Here is a 16,356-nt window from a genome sequence, read left to right on the forward strand (position 1 = left end):
CCACTGAAGCCCTTGAGCTGAGGGTGCCCCGGCTCACTAGAAAATGGTTCTGTCGCATTAGGGAACACAGATCCCTTTGGGAAACCACCCACCCCCACCTCACCTCTCAGTGCCAGGTTGAAGTAAAACCTGGTGCAGATTTGGTCTGAAACTGACAAGAGAATGAACTGACAATGGAAATGGCTAATTCAAGGAAGAGGCTCAGATCCATCTCCTGGGCCGGCTGGCCGCCCCCCACCAGACCCCAGGGCACTGTTTTCATGGCTAATTGGTTCTCTGAAGGTGAAGTGCTGGGCGGAGCTCCCTGCTGCCTGCCCACTTGGGGTCAAGGTCAATGTCAGCTTCTGCTGGGCCCCAGCTGAGCAGCTGAACACTGAGCCATCCTGGCTGGGAATGACCAGGCTTCCTCAGCAAAGCCTCTCCCGCCCACCAACCTGGTTGTTATTTGAATTTAAATAAACGTAATGAGTTCAAGAGGCCCTATTACTCCAGACACAGAAAATGAAATTAGTGAGCCGGACCATTGCAATTTTATTCCAATCTCGTCCTCAGGGGAGGCAGATGGAGAGGAAGGGCACCGGGTACCAGGGCGGACTGGAACCGAGCTGTTCAATCACCCTCCCGACTGAAGGACCCAAACCTCATGGCCTCAAGAAGACAGGGATGGCCCAGGGACCAGCCCTCATCCTCAGTTACTCACTGCAAGGCCTGGAGTCTGCCAAGTGCCCAAGGCAGGCAGCCGGTGGCGGTGCGGAAATGGTGAAGTTGCACGACAGGTTGAGCAGGTTCAAGTCTGGGCCAGGCCACTTTACAAGCTGTGGGAGCTCAAGCCGTAAGAAGGGGCAGAAGTTCTGAGCCATGGCCCTCACAGCCCCCCCAGACACAGTGGCCTCACAGCCTCTCGACCCCCTTCCCCAGGTGACAGGTGGCAAGCCGAGGCCAGGCAAGCTAAATGACCTGGGTTCTCCAAGCTTTGCTTTTCTTTCCTTTCCTCATCTATAAAATCAAGATAGCGCTCCTCGCCCTGGGGGACTGTGGCCAGGATTGTGTGCAAGGTCCATCACCAGTGGACACCCACGATGCTCCCTTCAGAAGCACATTGGTTCATTCCCTCGCCTCCCCTTTTGTTCTCTCCTTTATTTATTCATTCATAATTCATTCGCTCATTCATTTAAAATAAATAGACCAGCCCCAGGCACCTGCGCCCTCCACCCCCTCGGTTCCTGCAGGGCAGCCCTTACCTCCTCAAATGGGACCTTTCACAATTCTAAAAATGTCAATCAGGGCTCAGATGGACAAGCCGCAGCGTGTTGTGTGAGGGACACTCTCTGTACCGGAGAACGGGCTCCAGCGCCACATCAGCAAGGTGGCCCCAGCACAGTGAGCCCGGGCGGTGACGAGGAGCACACCCCCTCCGCTTGCATTCGAAAGAAGTAGGGAGGCCAGCAGGGTTCCTCTCTGGCCATGCCCAGCTGGCAGCACCCTCTTAGGTCAGGACTGGGCCCAGGTCAGACCTCCTGGGTGTTGATGTGAGCTTTTTTGATCTATGATATCTGGCTTAGGAGACTGTCTTTTGGATAGCTCGGGGTGGGGGGGGGGAGTGCTTCATAGACAATGAGATACTGTGCACAGCGGCGGGTCGGAGGCCGAGAGGCCAGTGAGATGTGGGAGCCAGCAACGGGGAAGAGAGGGGAGGGCTGAGCTGGGGGCGTGGAGGTCAGGAGGGGAGAGGACACAGAAGAGGGGCCGGAGCAGGGGAAGGGACAGGTGATGCTGGTGGGACCCAGGGAAGGGTGGGTCCAGAGGCCACAGAAGCAGCCAGGAACACAGGCTTCTAAGAGCCAAAGAAGATGAGGCCTGGCTGGGGCGTGGCTCAGTGGTAGAGCGCTGGCCTAGGATGCGTGGGGCACTGAGTTCCATCTTCAACACCGCACAAAAAATAAATAAAGGTATCGTGTCCACCTACATGGAGTGCTATCTTGATTTTACAACTAAAAAATATATTTTTTTAAAAGAGAGTGAGAGAGGAGAGAGAGTGAGAGAGAGAGAGAGAGAGAGAATTTTTAATATTTATTTTTTAGCTCTCGGCGGACACAACATCTTTGTTTGTATGTGGTGCTGAGGATCGAACCCGGGCCGCACGCATGCCAGGCGAGTGTGCTACCGCTTGAGCCACATCCCCAGCCCCTAAAAAATATATTTAAAATAAAAGAAGAGGACTAAGGACCCACCTTTGGTTCTGGCGACATGAAGGGCATTTCAAGGACAAAAGCAGGGGACAGAAGCCAGATTGTAGCTGGCTTAGGAGAAGAGATGAGGAAGGGGAATAAGATCCCCTGAATCCTACTCATGCTTCCAGGCCCAGCTCAAGGCCACCACCTCCTACAGGTTTCTGCTGATACCCCTCCTCCTAAGGGCCCCTCCCTTTATGGCCTCTGCCATCCTGGCTGCCCCCTGCCCATGTGAACCAGGACTTCCTAGGACAGGGACCTCCACCACTGCCTCCTGGCACACAGTAGGCACTTTAGAAATCTTAGCTCTCTCTCCAGGAGTGGTGGCACTCACCTGTCATCCCAGCTCCTCAGGAGGCTGAGGCAGGAGAACTGCAAGTTCAAGGCCAGCCTGGGCAACTTAGCGAGACCCTGTCTCAAAAGAAAAAAGAAAAGGTCCTGGGAATGTGCTCAGTGTTGAGTGCTGCCCGGTTCCATCCCCAATACCAAAACAAGAAATCTTAGCCCTTTCCTCTCCTCACAGAAGCCAGGAGGAATTTCTTCCCCCAGATTCTGTTCCCCAGGTAATAAATCACTCTTGCCAAACAATTGTTATGTTTGTATTTCTGTGCAAAGGTTATTAGTATAATGACGGGACTTAAGTATTGCAATTCTTTTCTATCACAGTCATTAGCTCAGTGATTGCAATTTTGTGGTAATTTAATTTAGTTCTTTGTGCTTTCTGTCCAAACTTCCAGAAACAATGTAGCCCAGAATTGCGATTCAGAACAGACTTGAATATTGAATTCATGGTCATCCAACAGGTTACTGATCAGGCAAACCACAGAAGGTGCCAGGTCTTGCCTGCCTGGCCTCACTCGGCCCCCAAGACCCACCGCTCTGGGTCTCCCAGGTCTCCCTGACTCTTCTCCCTGGAGAAGGCCACCCATCGGTAAGTCAAGCAGGGAGAAGAGTTCGCCAGCCCTGGGTGTCGATCTGGAAGCTTTGCTCAGAACCCATCTTACAGATGAGGGAACTAGGCTCACAGGTTCAGCAATTTGCCCAGAAAAGGAAAGCTAGCAGAGGAAGAGTGGAGATGAAGAGTCTGGCTCCAAACCCACACCAGGCTTCTTTGTGAACCGACTGTTGCAGAGACCTGGCATGGGGGGCCCTGAAGCAATCCCCCTCTGGAGCAAAGGCCAGGCACAGCAGGTGCAGACAGGTGAGAGCCAGGTGGAACCGACACTCCGCACCGCCAGGCAGCCAAGTTGGCTGGTCTCTCTACCCCTCACAATGCTTAGGCCAATGCCCTGCACGTAGCAGAGGTCTCAAAACATGGTGGGAGAGAAGCACAGGTGTGAACCAAGGAAGGCGCTTGGTTTAGCACACTGGGAAGAGAGCTTGGGTGTTATGGTCTGGATGTGGGGGTCCCCGGAGCCCCTGTGTTATGCAGGAAGAAGGTTCAGAGGTGAATGGTTGGACTGTGAGAGCTGTAACCTAGTCGCTCCATCTAGTCTGAGTGGACTGACTGGCTGGACTGTAGGCTGGTGGCAGTGGAGGAGGAGGGGACACTGGGAGCCTGTCCTGGAAGGTGCATCTTCCCTGTGGCCCGTCCTCTCTCTCTCTCTCTCCCTTTCCTGGCTGCCATGAACTGAATGGCTCTCCCCCACCACGCCCTCCGCCATGATATGCTGCCTCACCTGGGGCCCAGATCAGCTGCTGATGGACTGAGCCTCTGAAACCATGAGCCATAAACTTCCTCCTCTGCGTCGTTCTGGTCAGACGCCTTGGTCAGGGTGAGCGTACCTAGCTAGCACCCTGGTCTTCCTCTCCTGTCCCCCCAGCCCTGGCCCAGGCTGAGAAGGCTCAGGAAAGCAGGACGTGGGCTCGTCTACCCTTTCACCTGTCTCCTCACAGGCTTTGCCCCCCAGCTGAGCTGCCCATGGCGGGAGGTGGCCCCTGTCCTCCTGGAGGCCTCTAGAGGCCGCATTTATCCCTCAGCCCACCTCAGAAAGCGCACTGCCATGCCAGACCAGCGCCAGACCAGCGCCTGGACTAGCTTGCAGGGAAGGGTAAGCCGGGTTTGCGTGGCTGATGAACAAACCGGAAGCCATATTTTTTCATTTATAATGAGCAATGAAAATGCAATAAGCACTGAACTACTTTCAGACAAGAGGTCCTCCCTTCACCTGCTATTCCAGGCCTCTTTTTGAACAGGGTCACAGGGGCCGAGTGTCCCAAGGCACCAGGTACTGTGCGGTCACCTGGCCTCACACGGGTGACCTCACTGCTTCCTGTCATGGGTTGGACTGCCCCAGCCCGCACACCTGGGGCTCAGGATCCCTCTCCCCAGCCTCCCGCAGTGGACATGGCCCATTCCCGTCCTGCTTCTTTCTGCCGTAGAAGAAAAACGACACTGAGCCTCCCTCACGTGCTTACCTTACACATGTGTATTTGCCCTCCGTGGGACACGCGGGGAAATCCAAGCACAGGTACCGGGCTGAGCATGGAGGCTGCCTCCTCCGGCCTCCTCTCCTTGCTGTCCAGCACCTAAAACCGCACATGGCCCAAGCTCAATCAAGAAGAAATAACTGCAGTGGCGTCTCTCTCACCACAGAGGAGCCCTTTCCCAGGGCAACAGACCCCAAGTGCTGGCCTCAGCTCTGCAGGTGTCCCATGAGTGCCCTGGCCACACAGAGGACCTCGCTGCCCATGCCTCCTCCCTCCCTCCCAGCGCTGGCTCAGCGCCCTGCTGCTCCCAGGCATGGAGCTGCTGCATAACGAGGGGCCAATGACCAGGGGCTGTGGCCTTTTCTGTGGCCCTCGATGAACAAAACCTATGCATGACTAGATATGTGTGAAAAACAAGCACGTGAAAAGACACCAGGTGCCGTTGGTCATGAGTGAAATGTCACCAAAGAGCACAGGGGCTACGTAGCCAGGCACTGGGATAGCTGGGACCCAAAAGACCAACTGCTGGCAGGACACCAGGACTGGAGCTTCCGGCTGCCCTCACGTGCTGCAGACACGGGGCTCAATCACTTGGGAAGAGTTTGGCAGATACACCTACCATTTGACTCAGGTGTCCCACACCTACTTATGGACCCAAGAGGATAAAAGCATGGGTCCGCATTGGAAAGACAGCATTAGAAGGACCAGCCACCTGTTACCCACAACAGCTGGACCTACTTCAGAATATTTAGGGTCAGTGTCAGGGCCAGCAGAGGGAAACACGCTGCAAGGTTCTATTGATAGCAGGACTCTAGAAAATGCAATCTAATCTACATGGCAGAAAGCGGTCAGTGGTCACCTAAAGCTGGGGGCAGAGGAAAGAACACGAAGAAGATACCACCAAGGGGTGTGTGGGCGCTGCCGGAGGAGAGACGCGCAGTGGCTCTGTGCGGGGATGGTCCCATGGGTTGAACACGCGTCAGAACGTGCCAATACCACACATTTGCTGGGGTTTGATGTGGTTTGTCCCCCAAGGTTCACGGGTTGGGAGTTTGGTCCTCAGTGCAGCAACATTGGGAGCAGGACATTTTAAAGAGCTGGGGGTCTAATGGGAGGTCCTAAGGTCAGTGGGCTCTGCCTTGAAGGAAGAGTGGGACCCAGCAGTGGGACTCTCTGCTGATGTTTTGCTGTAGGATCTCTTCCTCCCCCATCTTCCAGGATACCCTTGCCAGAGCCTGCAGTGCTGTTTAGACTTTCAGCCTCCAAAGCTGTAAACTAAATAAACCTCTTTTCTTTATAAAGAACCTGCCTAGGGCATTTTGATATAATTAAAAACTGACTAATGCAATATTAAGCGGGCACCATTTATTGAATATCATTTATATCTCGACAAACCTGGAAAAAAAAAGAAAGAAATGCACCCCAAAATAATAAGAAAGTGAAACAGAATGCAAACCCTTACCTTTTGTTGGATTGTCTGTTAATTTTGTTTTGTCTTGTTTTGTTGGTACTGGGGATGGAACCCAGAGGAGCTTTACAACTGAGCTACATCCCAGTCCTTTTTTATCTTTTATTTTAAGACAGGGTCTTGCTACATTGCTGAGGCTAGTCTTAGACTTGTGATCCTCCTGCCTCAGCCTCCAGAGTCACTGGGATTACAGGTGTATGCCACTGCACCTGGCAACAAACTCTAACTCCGATATAAACTCCATCTCCAAGTGAGAACAAAACCCCACCTGGAAACAGGCCCAGGACTGCCAAAGGCAGGAAAACGGAGCAGCATTCTGGAAAGAAGCAGGGAGGGGAGAACACAGCTGCGCACCAAGGTCCCTCGGGTGCCCAAGCTCCTGACAGTGGCACTGGGATGGGCTCCAAGAAAGAAGAAGCAAATCAGAGCAAGGAATCGTCTGCTAGCCGTGTTTACAGGAAGCACAGAGCTGTGTTTGCATCGCGGCCTACAGCCACCCCCAGGAGCAGCACTGCTGGAAACACCCCCAGAGTGTCCCAGCAAGGCAAGCCACGGGCAGGAGTGACAGACCCAGGGGCCCGGCACACACACAGAACGGAAGGCTGAAAGAATGAGCAAAAATATTCAAAGATATAATCCAAGAAAATTTCCAGAAATAAAAGACTTGAATCTACGGGTTGAAAGGACAGGGATGTCTTGGGGGACAGAAGGTGACTAGACTTACAATGTAAAATGAAAGGAGGGAAAAAGCTAAGGAGAAATCCATCCGGGCAGCCAGGCTGAAAAGTCAAATCTTCTTCTAAGGATAAAAAGTACAAGTTAGACTCAGACTTTTCCACTGTGTCCAGGAACTCAAGAGACAGAGAGTCTACTGCAGGCTCCTCATAGGAAGTACGCAAGGGGGACCCAAGAACACGGCGAACACGGCACCCGGACAAGCTTTAAACAGGACGAGAGAGTGTGTAAGAAAGAACACAATTTACAACAAATAGCTCACTAGGTATGATCCAGAGAAGGCAGCACCAACATTCACAAAGCGAAAACAAGGCATAAAAGAAAAAATAGAAGCCAGGTGTGTGGCACACACCTGAAATTTCAGCAGAGGCAGAAGGGTCACAAGTTCAAGCTCAGCCCAGACAACTTAGCAAAACCCTGTCTCAAAAATTTAAAGAAGGGGCAGGCTGTGGCTCAGTGGTAGAGCAGCCCTAGGTTCAATCCCCAGTACAGCAGAAAAAAAAGAGACAGAGAAATAGAAAGAACCACATTCGTACTGAAAATCTACCGAGTTCATAATCCCGTGACAGATGCAGAAATGAAATGCAAATAAGGACCCAGGGAGCAGAAAGGAGAACGTGCTCTTCCAAAAACCAATGAAGCGGTCACAAAAATCAGTCATCAAAGAAGGCCACAAGGAAGAGCTCAGTGTATTCCAAAAAAGAAGAACTAATGGAAACAGCATTCCCTCAGTTGCACAACGGTGCCATCAAACAAAAAGTGTCTGAGGAACCTGAAGGGAGGGAGGAGCCGCCACCTGGGGAGAACATGCCTAACTCGTGAGTCAGAGGGAAGTCAAACCCGAAGCAAGGAAGGCAGAGAAATAAACAGCCCAGAACACCGAGTGCAGCCTCCGTGGGACTCTGGCTAAATGCCTTCTCACGGGATATTTCATGATTTGAGTAACTTGTGTCTAAACAAACAAGCAAACACAAAAAGGAACAAGGTATGCATCCAACGTGAATGTCAGAAAACAAAATGATCCTTAAAAAGTGGATGGAAAGGGCTGGCGATACAGCTCCGTTGGTAGAGGGCTGGCCTCGCATTCACAAGGCCCTGGGTTCAGTCCCCAGCACCACACACACACACACACACACACACACACACACACACACACGTACACAAAAGTGGATGGAAAGAAATAATACACACAAAAAGTACAAGTTCATGGCCAACGAAGCCGATGCCCAGGCTTCTCTCCCTGTGCTGTGTGTGCTCCTGCCGTGGGCCTGCCCCCTGCTCCCCCCTGCCTACCCTGGGGTCCCAGATGCTCCCCAAAGGCCTGCGCTGCCCGCCCCTCCCACCTCTCCTGACTCCTCCAAGCCTGGCCCACCTGGAGAAGGGGTGGAAGGAGCAGCATCCAGGGCTGCTAGCCGCGTGACAGGCCCCAGAAGTGGCCACTTTGGTGGCTGACTAGATAGAAAGCAGGTGAAGGCTGGGGACAGAAGGCAGATGCAGGGCTGCTCGCCCCTTGTGGATCCCCTATAGCAAAGTTTCCAGATTTGAAAAATCCCCAGCCCAAGCCCCTTCCCCAGGTGTCCTGCCCGGTCTCGCCTCTCCATCATCTGGTTCTGAAACTCAAACAGCCTGGGGGTACAAAGAGCATCCTGTGGGTAGAGAGAAGCCGCTTTCGAGGCCTGAGCTGGGAATCCAAAGCCATCTCTGCTTCCCACTAGCAGCCTGACTCAGGCCCACACCTTCACGGGCTGCCTTGGGGTCCTCTCAGCAGCAGCTGAGAGTCCATAAATGCAGCTGGAGGTGTGTGACCCGAGGCTGCCATTCTCCCAGCTGCCCTGATTCACTGCAGGTCACTGGCCTCCAGGACCTCAGCCTCCTCCTGAGAGGTCAGATGTGAATGAGGAGGTGGGTGGCAGCCTTGGACCCACATCCCTGCTTGTGAGGTGACACTGGTTCCAATTCAGTGTGCCTGGCTCCCCGCTCCATGGGCTTTGTCCCAGAGATGAAATTTCTATTTTGAATCTATGTGGCATTTAATGAAATGGCTTTCAGACACCACGCAGTGTGTCTGAGTTATAAAACCACAGTTCTGGATCCTTAGCACACCTCGCAGGGCAGGCAGGCCCTGGATACCTGCCCAGCAGGACCTTCATCCTGGGGCCCCGTGATCCCCCTCCCACCCCCCAGGAGGCCCTGGAGCCCTGTCTTGATCCCTGGCTGGACTCTCCTCCCTTGGTCTCCCTCTGTCTAATCCAGCACTGTTCAAACCAGAGATCAAAACTATTCAGAGACAGGAAATCAGCGCCAGGGCTGGAAACAGCACTTTAAAACCACAATTCAAACAGAAGAGAAGCGTTCACGTGGGAAGGGGTGGCCAGGGAAGGGGGGCTGCCGCCTGAGACCAGAGACTTGGCTGGAACGAAAATCTGATCATGTCACTCCTCAGAAAGACTCACAGGGCTTCCGTACAGAGTTCAGACCCCGCAGCATGGCATTGTGGCCCGGCAGACCTGGCCCTGTCCTTCCCATCCACCAGGCCCACCTCTGACTCCATCACGGAGCCACTGGCTCTGTGACCACGGGCTCTTTCACACCCATTACAAGAACAAAAGTGCCCCTCTCCTCCTCCCTGCCTCGCCCGCCCCTCCCCGCCTTCTCCCTCCAACTGGAAGACCACCTCTTTTTGACGTCCTCCCTGATCCAGCAGCCTGGGCCACTCTGCCCTGTGCTCACACCACAGTTCCCACAGGGTCATCACCCTGCCACCTGCCCAGGATTACCTAATGCCTCCCCAACTCTATCCAGAGGACGTGAGCACCCTGGGGTGAAGTTCCATTCCCCCAGCACATGCCTGCTGACGTCCCTGGGGGAAGACGACCCCCTGGATTCCACGGAAGCACAGAGACAAATACTTCTGGAAGCCTTCCATTCAGATGAAGTAGAAGTCCTGCGATTTCTCCACAACTTCGCTATTAAAAATAGGAATTCCACCTACACACCAGAAAGAGTCATCAGGGATCACTGAAGGGCTAGAATAGTAAGGTCGCTCACGGGTTTGGGGCCCAGGAAGCTGCTGGGCTCAAAAGCTGAGGCTGTGAGAAGGCGGGCAGCTGTCTGCAGCTGGGGCTAGCCTGCGGCCCCAGAAAATCTCCAGAAGCACAGGGTTGCCAAATGGTTTTCTGCCAGCAGTTCCAAAAGCTCGTGTCCCTGCCACATCACTTGGACATCTGCACAAGAACAGGTCACCAAGAAAACTGAGAACAACAACAAGTGCACGAAGCAGATCTGAGACCCCCACCTCCAACCTTGGAAGAGCTCCGGGGGAAGCAGGGGCTGTCTGCTGCCATCCTGAGTCCTGAGAACAGAGCACAGGCCCAGCCCAGAGCTGGGGACACTCAAGGAAAGAAGAGTCGGTGTCGCCCAAGAACTCAGCCTTCGGTTCCACTCCCTGAACCCCCTCCCTGAAGCCCCAGCTGCCAGCCAGCCCTGTGGGTCCTGACCGTCCCAGCAGGCCTGGGATGAGCTGAGATGGGCACAGTCCTCCTGGATCAGAGGGCCAAGGGCTCCAGTCAGACCTCAGTTGGTCCCGTGGCACGACCCTCACGTGGCTGAGTCAGACAGCGTGGCTTCCGGGGTGGCTCGTGTACCCACTGACTCATGCAGAAATTTACCCAGAGCCCAGAGAGCCCCACTCGGGATCAGGGGCGTCAGGAAAATGGACAAGTGCGAGTCCAAAGGGTTAAATGCTCCGAACCAGCACTGCTGGAGGCCAGGGGGGCACAGCGGGGGCTCTAACGTGGCCTCACTGGGTCTGGGAAGGTTTCTCGTGGCCTCCAAGTTGAGGCCTGCCTCGTTAGGACAGTTAGATGGAGGTGAGGGCCAGGCCAAGGGAGGAGCTTATGCGAAGGCGGGAGGCAGGAGGCGGCCGTGTGAGCAGAGCTCCAGCTCCAGGAGGTTCCAGGAAAGGCAGGCAGGTGAGGCTATGAGGCACCTGGGCTCAGGGGGGGGCTCAGGAGACTTGCTGGCCGGGGAGGGCCATAACCCACAGGGGACATGGCTGTGTGGCCACTCAGATGAAGGGACAACAGGGCCAGGTAGGCAGGGGTGTGAGGTGAGGGAGCGGGGAGGTGGGAGCTCCCCCTCCTGGCCACATACAAAATAGCAACCGCCTGGAAGTCCTGCAACTGGCCTCCGGGGCCCACTGAGCCGGGAAACAGCAGACAACCCGCGTGCTGGGGAGGTGCGAGCAGATTTGGGGTGCAATTTGGGGCCGTACCCGTGAGAGACCAAGTGGAAGCGTCTGAATGAACGTCAGGGAAGTCAACCTGCACCTAGGAGAGTGGAGATTCCACAGGCGGTGCCCAGAGGCGGGGAAAAGGCCCTGGGAGGTGGGCCAAGAGCCAGGGAGACAGAAGGAGCGGCCAGAGCTCAGGACAGTTCTGCCAGAGTGAGGACTGAGCACGGCCACAGGGCAGGATACGTCTTGGTTCAGCATGCAGTCACCAAGCAGGCCGCCCAACTCTGGGCCAGTGCCTCTTCTTGCTGGCTGTGTGGCTCTGGACAAGTCACTTAGCCTGTCTGCGTCTGCCGTCCATCCCTCACCTGTGAAGGGTGTTATGAAGAGCAAATGATAAGAACACGAGTTCCTAGACTAGCGCTTGGCCACAGTGCGCACTACATCAACGGTAGGTCGTCCAGCTGTCTCAGGGACAGTGTCAGAGGCGAGGTGGAGGAGGAAGACACCATGTGGGGCACGTGAGTGGGTGGCAGCAGGTGCAGATGCCTCCTTCGAGAGGTCTGGTCGGGCAAAGCCAGAGGAAGGCAAGCCACCTGCCAAGGTGACAATGCAGGAAGGACAGAGAGAGAAGCCACGAGTTGGGGGCTGGGAACCCTCCCCCTGGTCCACCCTCCCTGTATTCCAGCACTGTCCCCCAACAGGCAGGGGCCCTGACTCTCCTTTGTCCCTCCCCAGATGAAGCCCCTTAGACCCAAACTAAGTTGTTTCCCAGGGACAGGACGTGGCTCTTCACTAAGGCAGACCCCAACATGCCAGGGTGGCCACCCAGGCTACTGAGGTCTGGGGGTGACTAGCTGCCCAAGGCCCTGGTGGGAAGCAATAGAGCAGGTGTGTGCTCAGCAGCACCCCCATCTCTGCGCCCAGCCCCTGAACCCCTGACGCAGTTCGGGGCCAGGAGGGTGTGCTGAGAACTGGCATTTCTAGCAAACACCAGAGGACCTTGATGCTTCTGTTCCTCGTCCACTACTCTTGGTGGCTCCATTGTCAAGCCCCTCTGGTTCCTGCTACCCTTCTGCCCACACTGAATAGTCAGTAGTTCTGGGCTCGGGACCAAGTAGGACCAGAGACAACCCAGACTCACCTCTGGAAGCAGTCTAGGGGTCCCCCCACAAACGGTAGGGAAAGGAAAAGAAGCCCATGTTGGTAGGGGACCCAGATGTAGCCACAGGCTCAGAGTCCCAAGCCCTGGCCTCCGACACTGCTATTCCCGCCCCTCATCCTTCCTGCAGGGCAGGACACTGAAGTGTCTTTCTTTTTTTTTTTTTTTTTTTTATCTTTTCCTTTTTTTTTTTTATTGTCAATGGACCTTTATTTTTACTCATTTATATGCGGTGCGAAAACTGAACCCAGGGCCTCACACCTGCCAGGCAAGTGCTCTACCACTGAGCCCCAGCCCAGCCCCCTAAAGGTTCGATGGTGGAGGATCCAGGGTGGAGGGATGAGGGTCCCGTGGAGGAGCTGAGGCACATGGTGGACAGTGAGAAACGGAAGCAGCCAGGTCCAAAGGAAGACAAGTCCCTGTGTTCCAGAAAGTTCTGTGTCTTGCTTCCCGTTCCCCAGAGGCCCAGGGAAATTCTGTGGTCTGGAAACTCCCTGGGACAGAGCAAGGCAGAATCCTAGGACACAGAGGTGGTCCAGTGCCTCATTTTCCTACCAGAGAGAAAGAGTCACCAAGAAAAACGGGGACACGTGACCCCCAAGTCCTCTTCTCTACCCCACCCAGGGGGGCCTGCTGCCAGCTCACTGGCTCCCACCCCAGTGGGTGAAGTTCTCTTCTAGATGCTGCCACACAAGCCTTTTTTAAATGCAAAACCGTCTAATATACCAAGGGGGAGAGGAGCTTATGAAATGCAAATCAGATTTCTCTTTGCAAGGCAGACACATCACCCACTGCCTCCAACATCCTGAATGTTCTCTTAGAAATCAAACCCAGAGCCTTTGCCAATCATTTCTCTTTTTAAAAAAATATTTATTTTTTAGCTTTTAGGTGGACACAATATCATTATTTAACTTTTACGTGGTGCCGAGGATAGAACCCAGTGCCTCAACACATGCCAGGTGAGCGTGCTACCACTTGAGCCACATCCCCAGCCCAGTTTGCCAGTAATTTCTCAAAATCATGCCAGACCAACCCTCTAGAGACAAAAGTGGATCCGGGGACAAGGAGGGACCAACTGGCATAAAATCAAACCCAAGAATGAAGGGAAGGACAAGGGAGGACAGTAAGTAAGCAAACACATCAACTCAAGGGGACAGAGTCAAGAACCAAGAAGAGACATTGTCCCCTGAGTCACTGGGCCCAGGCCTCCCCCAGTCCCTGGGGAGGCAGACTTATAAGGTAACTCCAAACACACTGCAGAGGCCACGCCTCTCTGGTTTTTAGTGCTGTTTTCCCAGGTGATCAGTTATTCTTTAGGTCAATGACTTATTTCTTTTTTTTTTTTTATGACTTCTTTTTTATAATAATCTGCCCTAAGGAATACTGAATCTCATGGTCTTTAGGCTTTTATTCCCTAAGAGCCTGGAAGCTATATCTCAATGACTTATTTCTAGTGAGTCTTTTTGCCTTGAAGTCTTTTCCTTAGAACACCATTGTTCAGTATGAGTTGGGATTTTTTTCCCCATCTTTTCCCATCCCTGTACATTCTTATGTGTGTGATTTTTGGGAAATAATTGAGTTAGAATTTTTTTAAATTAAACCTGAAGATTTTATCTTTTGCTAATTTACACCGTTTACGTTTATTGTGCTGGTAAATTTTATTTCTGCCATCTTATTTTGTGCTTTCCATTACAGTGCTTTTTCTTTGCCCCACCCCATCTTTTCTGTCTTGTACTAAACCAACCAAGCTCTGCATTCCAAAGCTATTCTTCCAGTTGTTACCCTTTCATTTTGAACTATATAAAACTCAAAATGAACCAAGGTAACCCTATCTCTAGCCTCCCAATAGCACAAAGCCCTTAGTATTCTTTAATTCCACCTCTCACACTATTCTCGGCTCTAACTGTCCACTATTGTAGTTCGCTTGGTTTCTCAATGGTTTAGATTCACTACAAGTTTACCAGTTTCTCTGTTCACCACCATCCTCTGGGCTCAATTCTTGTCTTCCTTAAAGGATATTCTTTAGTTTTTTTTTTTTTTTTTTTGGGTGGGTGTATGGGAATGATTTTTTTTTAAAAACTTTGAAAATGTATTTCTCTTACTTCTTAATACCAGTTAAGCTCAATAATTTTCTCAGCATTTAAAAGATTCCATAATTTTTTGACTTCTATTGAAAGTTTCTGCTTAAAGATCCTTCCTCTTTAAGTACATACCTGTAAATTTACTTTAGTGAACTTTGTTCTCGTTTGGCAGTTTGACTCCTGAGAGCCTAGGTATGGATCCTTTATCTGATTTGAGATTCCTTTGGACTCTCCTGCTTCTGAGGATGAAGCAATCAGTGCTAGAAGGTCATTAGTCATACCTCTTCATCCCTCTCTTAGGAGATGGGGATTGGAGATTGAACCCACAGGCACTTTACCACTGAGCTACAGCCCCAGGCCCTTCTATTTTGAGACAGGGTCTCACTAAGTGGCTGAGGCTGGTCTTGAACTTACAAGTCCTCCAGCCTCAACCTCCCAAATAGCTGGGATTACAGGTGTGTACCTCCACGCCCAGGTCAGTCCTGTATGCTCAACCTGTTATCTGAAGTTCTTAGGATTTTTATACCCATTGCTGCATGTGGTTCGTTTCCTTGTTTTATAATTTAAGATCATAGGCCCCATCTGTGGGAATCAAATGTAGCAGTGTTGGAACTCAGTACTGACCAATTTTAATTTATTTTCTGATTTCTTGAATTATAATTCTGTGAAAGGTACAGCCTGAAATTTTTAATTTTTGAATCCAGGAAGATTAAAACACTTATTCTTTTTAATATTTATTTTTTAGGTGTAGTTGGACACAATATCTTTATTTATTCATTTTTATGTGGTGCCAAGGATGGAACCCAGGGCCTTGCCCGTGCTAGGTGACTACTCTACTGCTGAGCCACAACCCCAGCCCAAAACTCTTACTCTTGATTCATTCATTTGTGTATTTGGTGAACAAACATTTTTTGGGGGGAAAAAAAAAAAACCGAACCCTCTACTTTGTGCCATGAGGTTACTGTCCAGTTCCCACTAAGCTGGTTCCTGGCTTTTTGGGGAAGTTCTAGCCCCAAACCCTCCCTTTTGTAGGTCAACTCTTGCACATTCAAGCCATGTTAGCCCCTCACCCTTCAATTTCCCCAAGAGGCTAACCACCACTTGCAGGGTGCTCTGATAGGCTTCCAGGGTCACTTGTGTCCTGCATCTGGAAACTGCCCCCTCAGCAAGCCATCACCCACTTAACTTTCTGTTAATGATCATTGAAGCAAGAGGGTTCTCAGGTCATCTTGGTCTGTAGAGCTCAGCCCAAGGTGAGTGTGGTTACTGAGCCCTCCAATAGCAATGGTCAGCTAGTAGGTGTAAAAATGTTCTAATGTGACACTTCCCCTCTCGGGGAGTACAAGGAGGCAACGCTGATGTGTCCTCTTTCTCTGGTGCCCAAATAAAAACCAGGAGATACTTGGATTCTCATCAGAACCCAAGCCATGCAACCTCTGCTTCAAAACTGCAGCTTCTCACCAATGAGCCCTGATCCTCCACGACACGCAGAAACCACCAGGCAGCTGCTCAGGCAGATGACGTGATAAACTCATGACCTTGCTTTATGAGCTGTTTTCCCCCCCAGTATCAGGGGGGAAAACCCAGGGCCTCACCATTAGGCAAATGCTTTACCCCTGAGATATACCCCAAGTCCAGGCAGTGTCTGGCAGACAGAGGGGTAAGTTTCATGAGCCTGTTCTCAGCAGCCAGGCTCAACACTGAGCATGAGCAGGGACCCAATTGTTCACATGCAACGAAATGTAACCCTTAGGTAAGCAAGTCTGGAGTTGACACAAATCAGAAAACACATCCAGTTAAAACTGAGCAGGGTGCCTTTTCCAAAGTAGGGTCAAGGCACTGGTATTTTTAAAAAGCACCCAGGAAACCCAGTATACTCAAAGCTGAAAAGGTAGCAGGCCACCCAGTGAGGCTGCCCTAGCACTTAAGACCCTCCTGAAGCACACCCGCCCCACACTACTTCTGTGGGTCTGCCCCCAACCTAACTTTCCAAGTCCAGGACATTCATCAAGTACCTT

Source organism: Ictidomys tridecemlineatus, chromosome 12, assembly GCF_052094955.1.
Source record: "Ictidomys tridecemlineatus isolate mIctTri1 chromosome 12, mIctTri1.hap1, whole genome shotgun sequence".
In the NCBI taxonomy this organism is placed as follows: Eukaryota; Metazoa; Chordata; class Mammalia; order Rodentia; family Sciuridae; genus Ictidomys; species Ictidomys tridecemlineatus.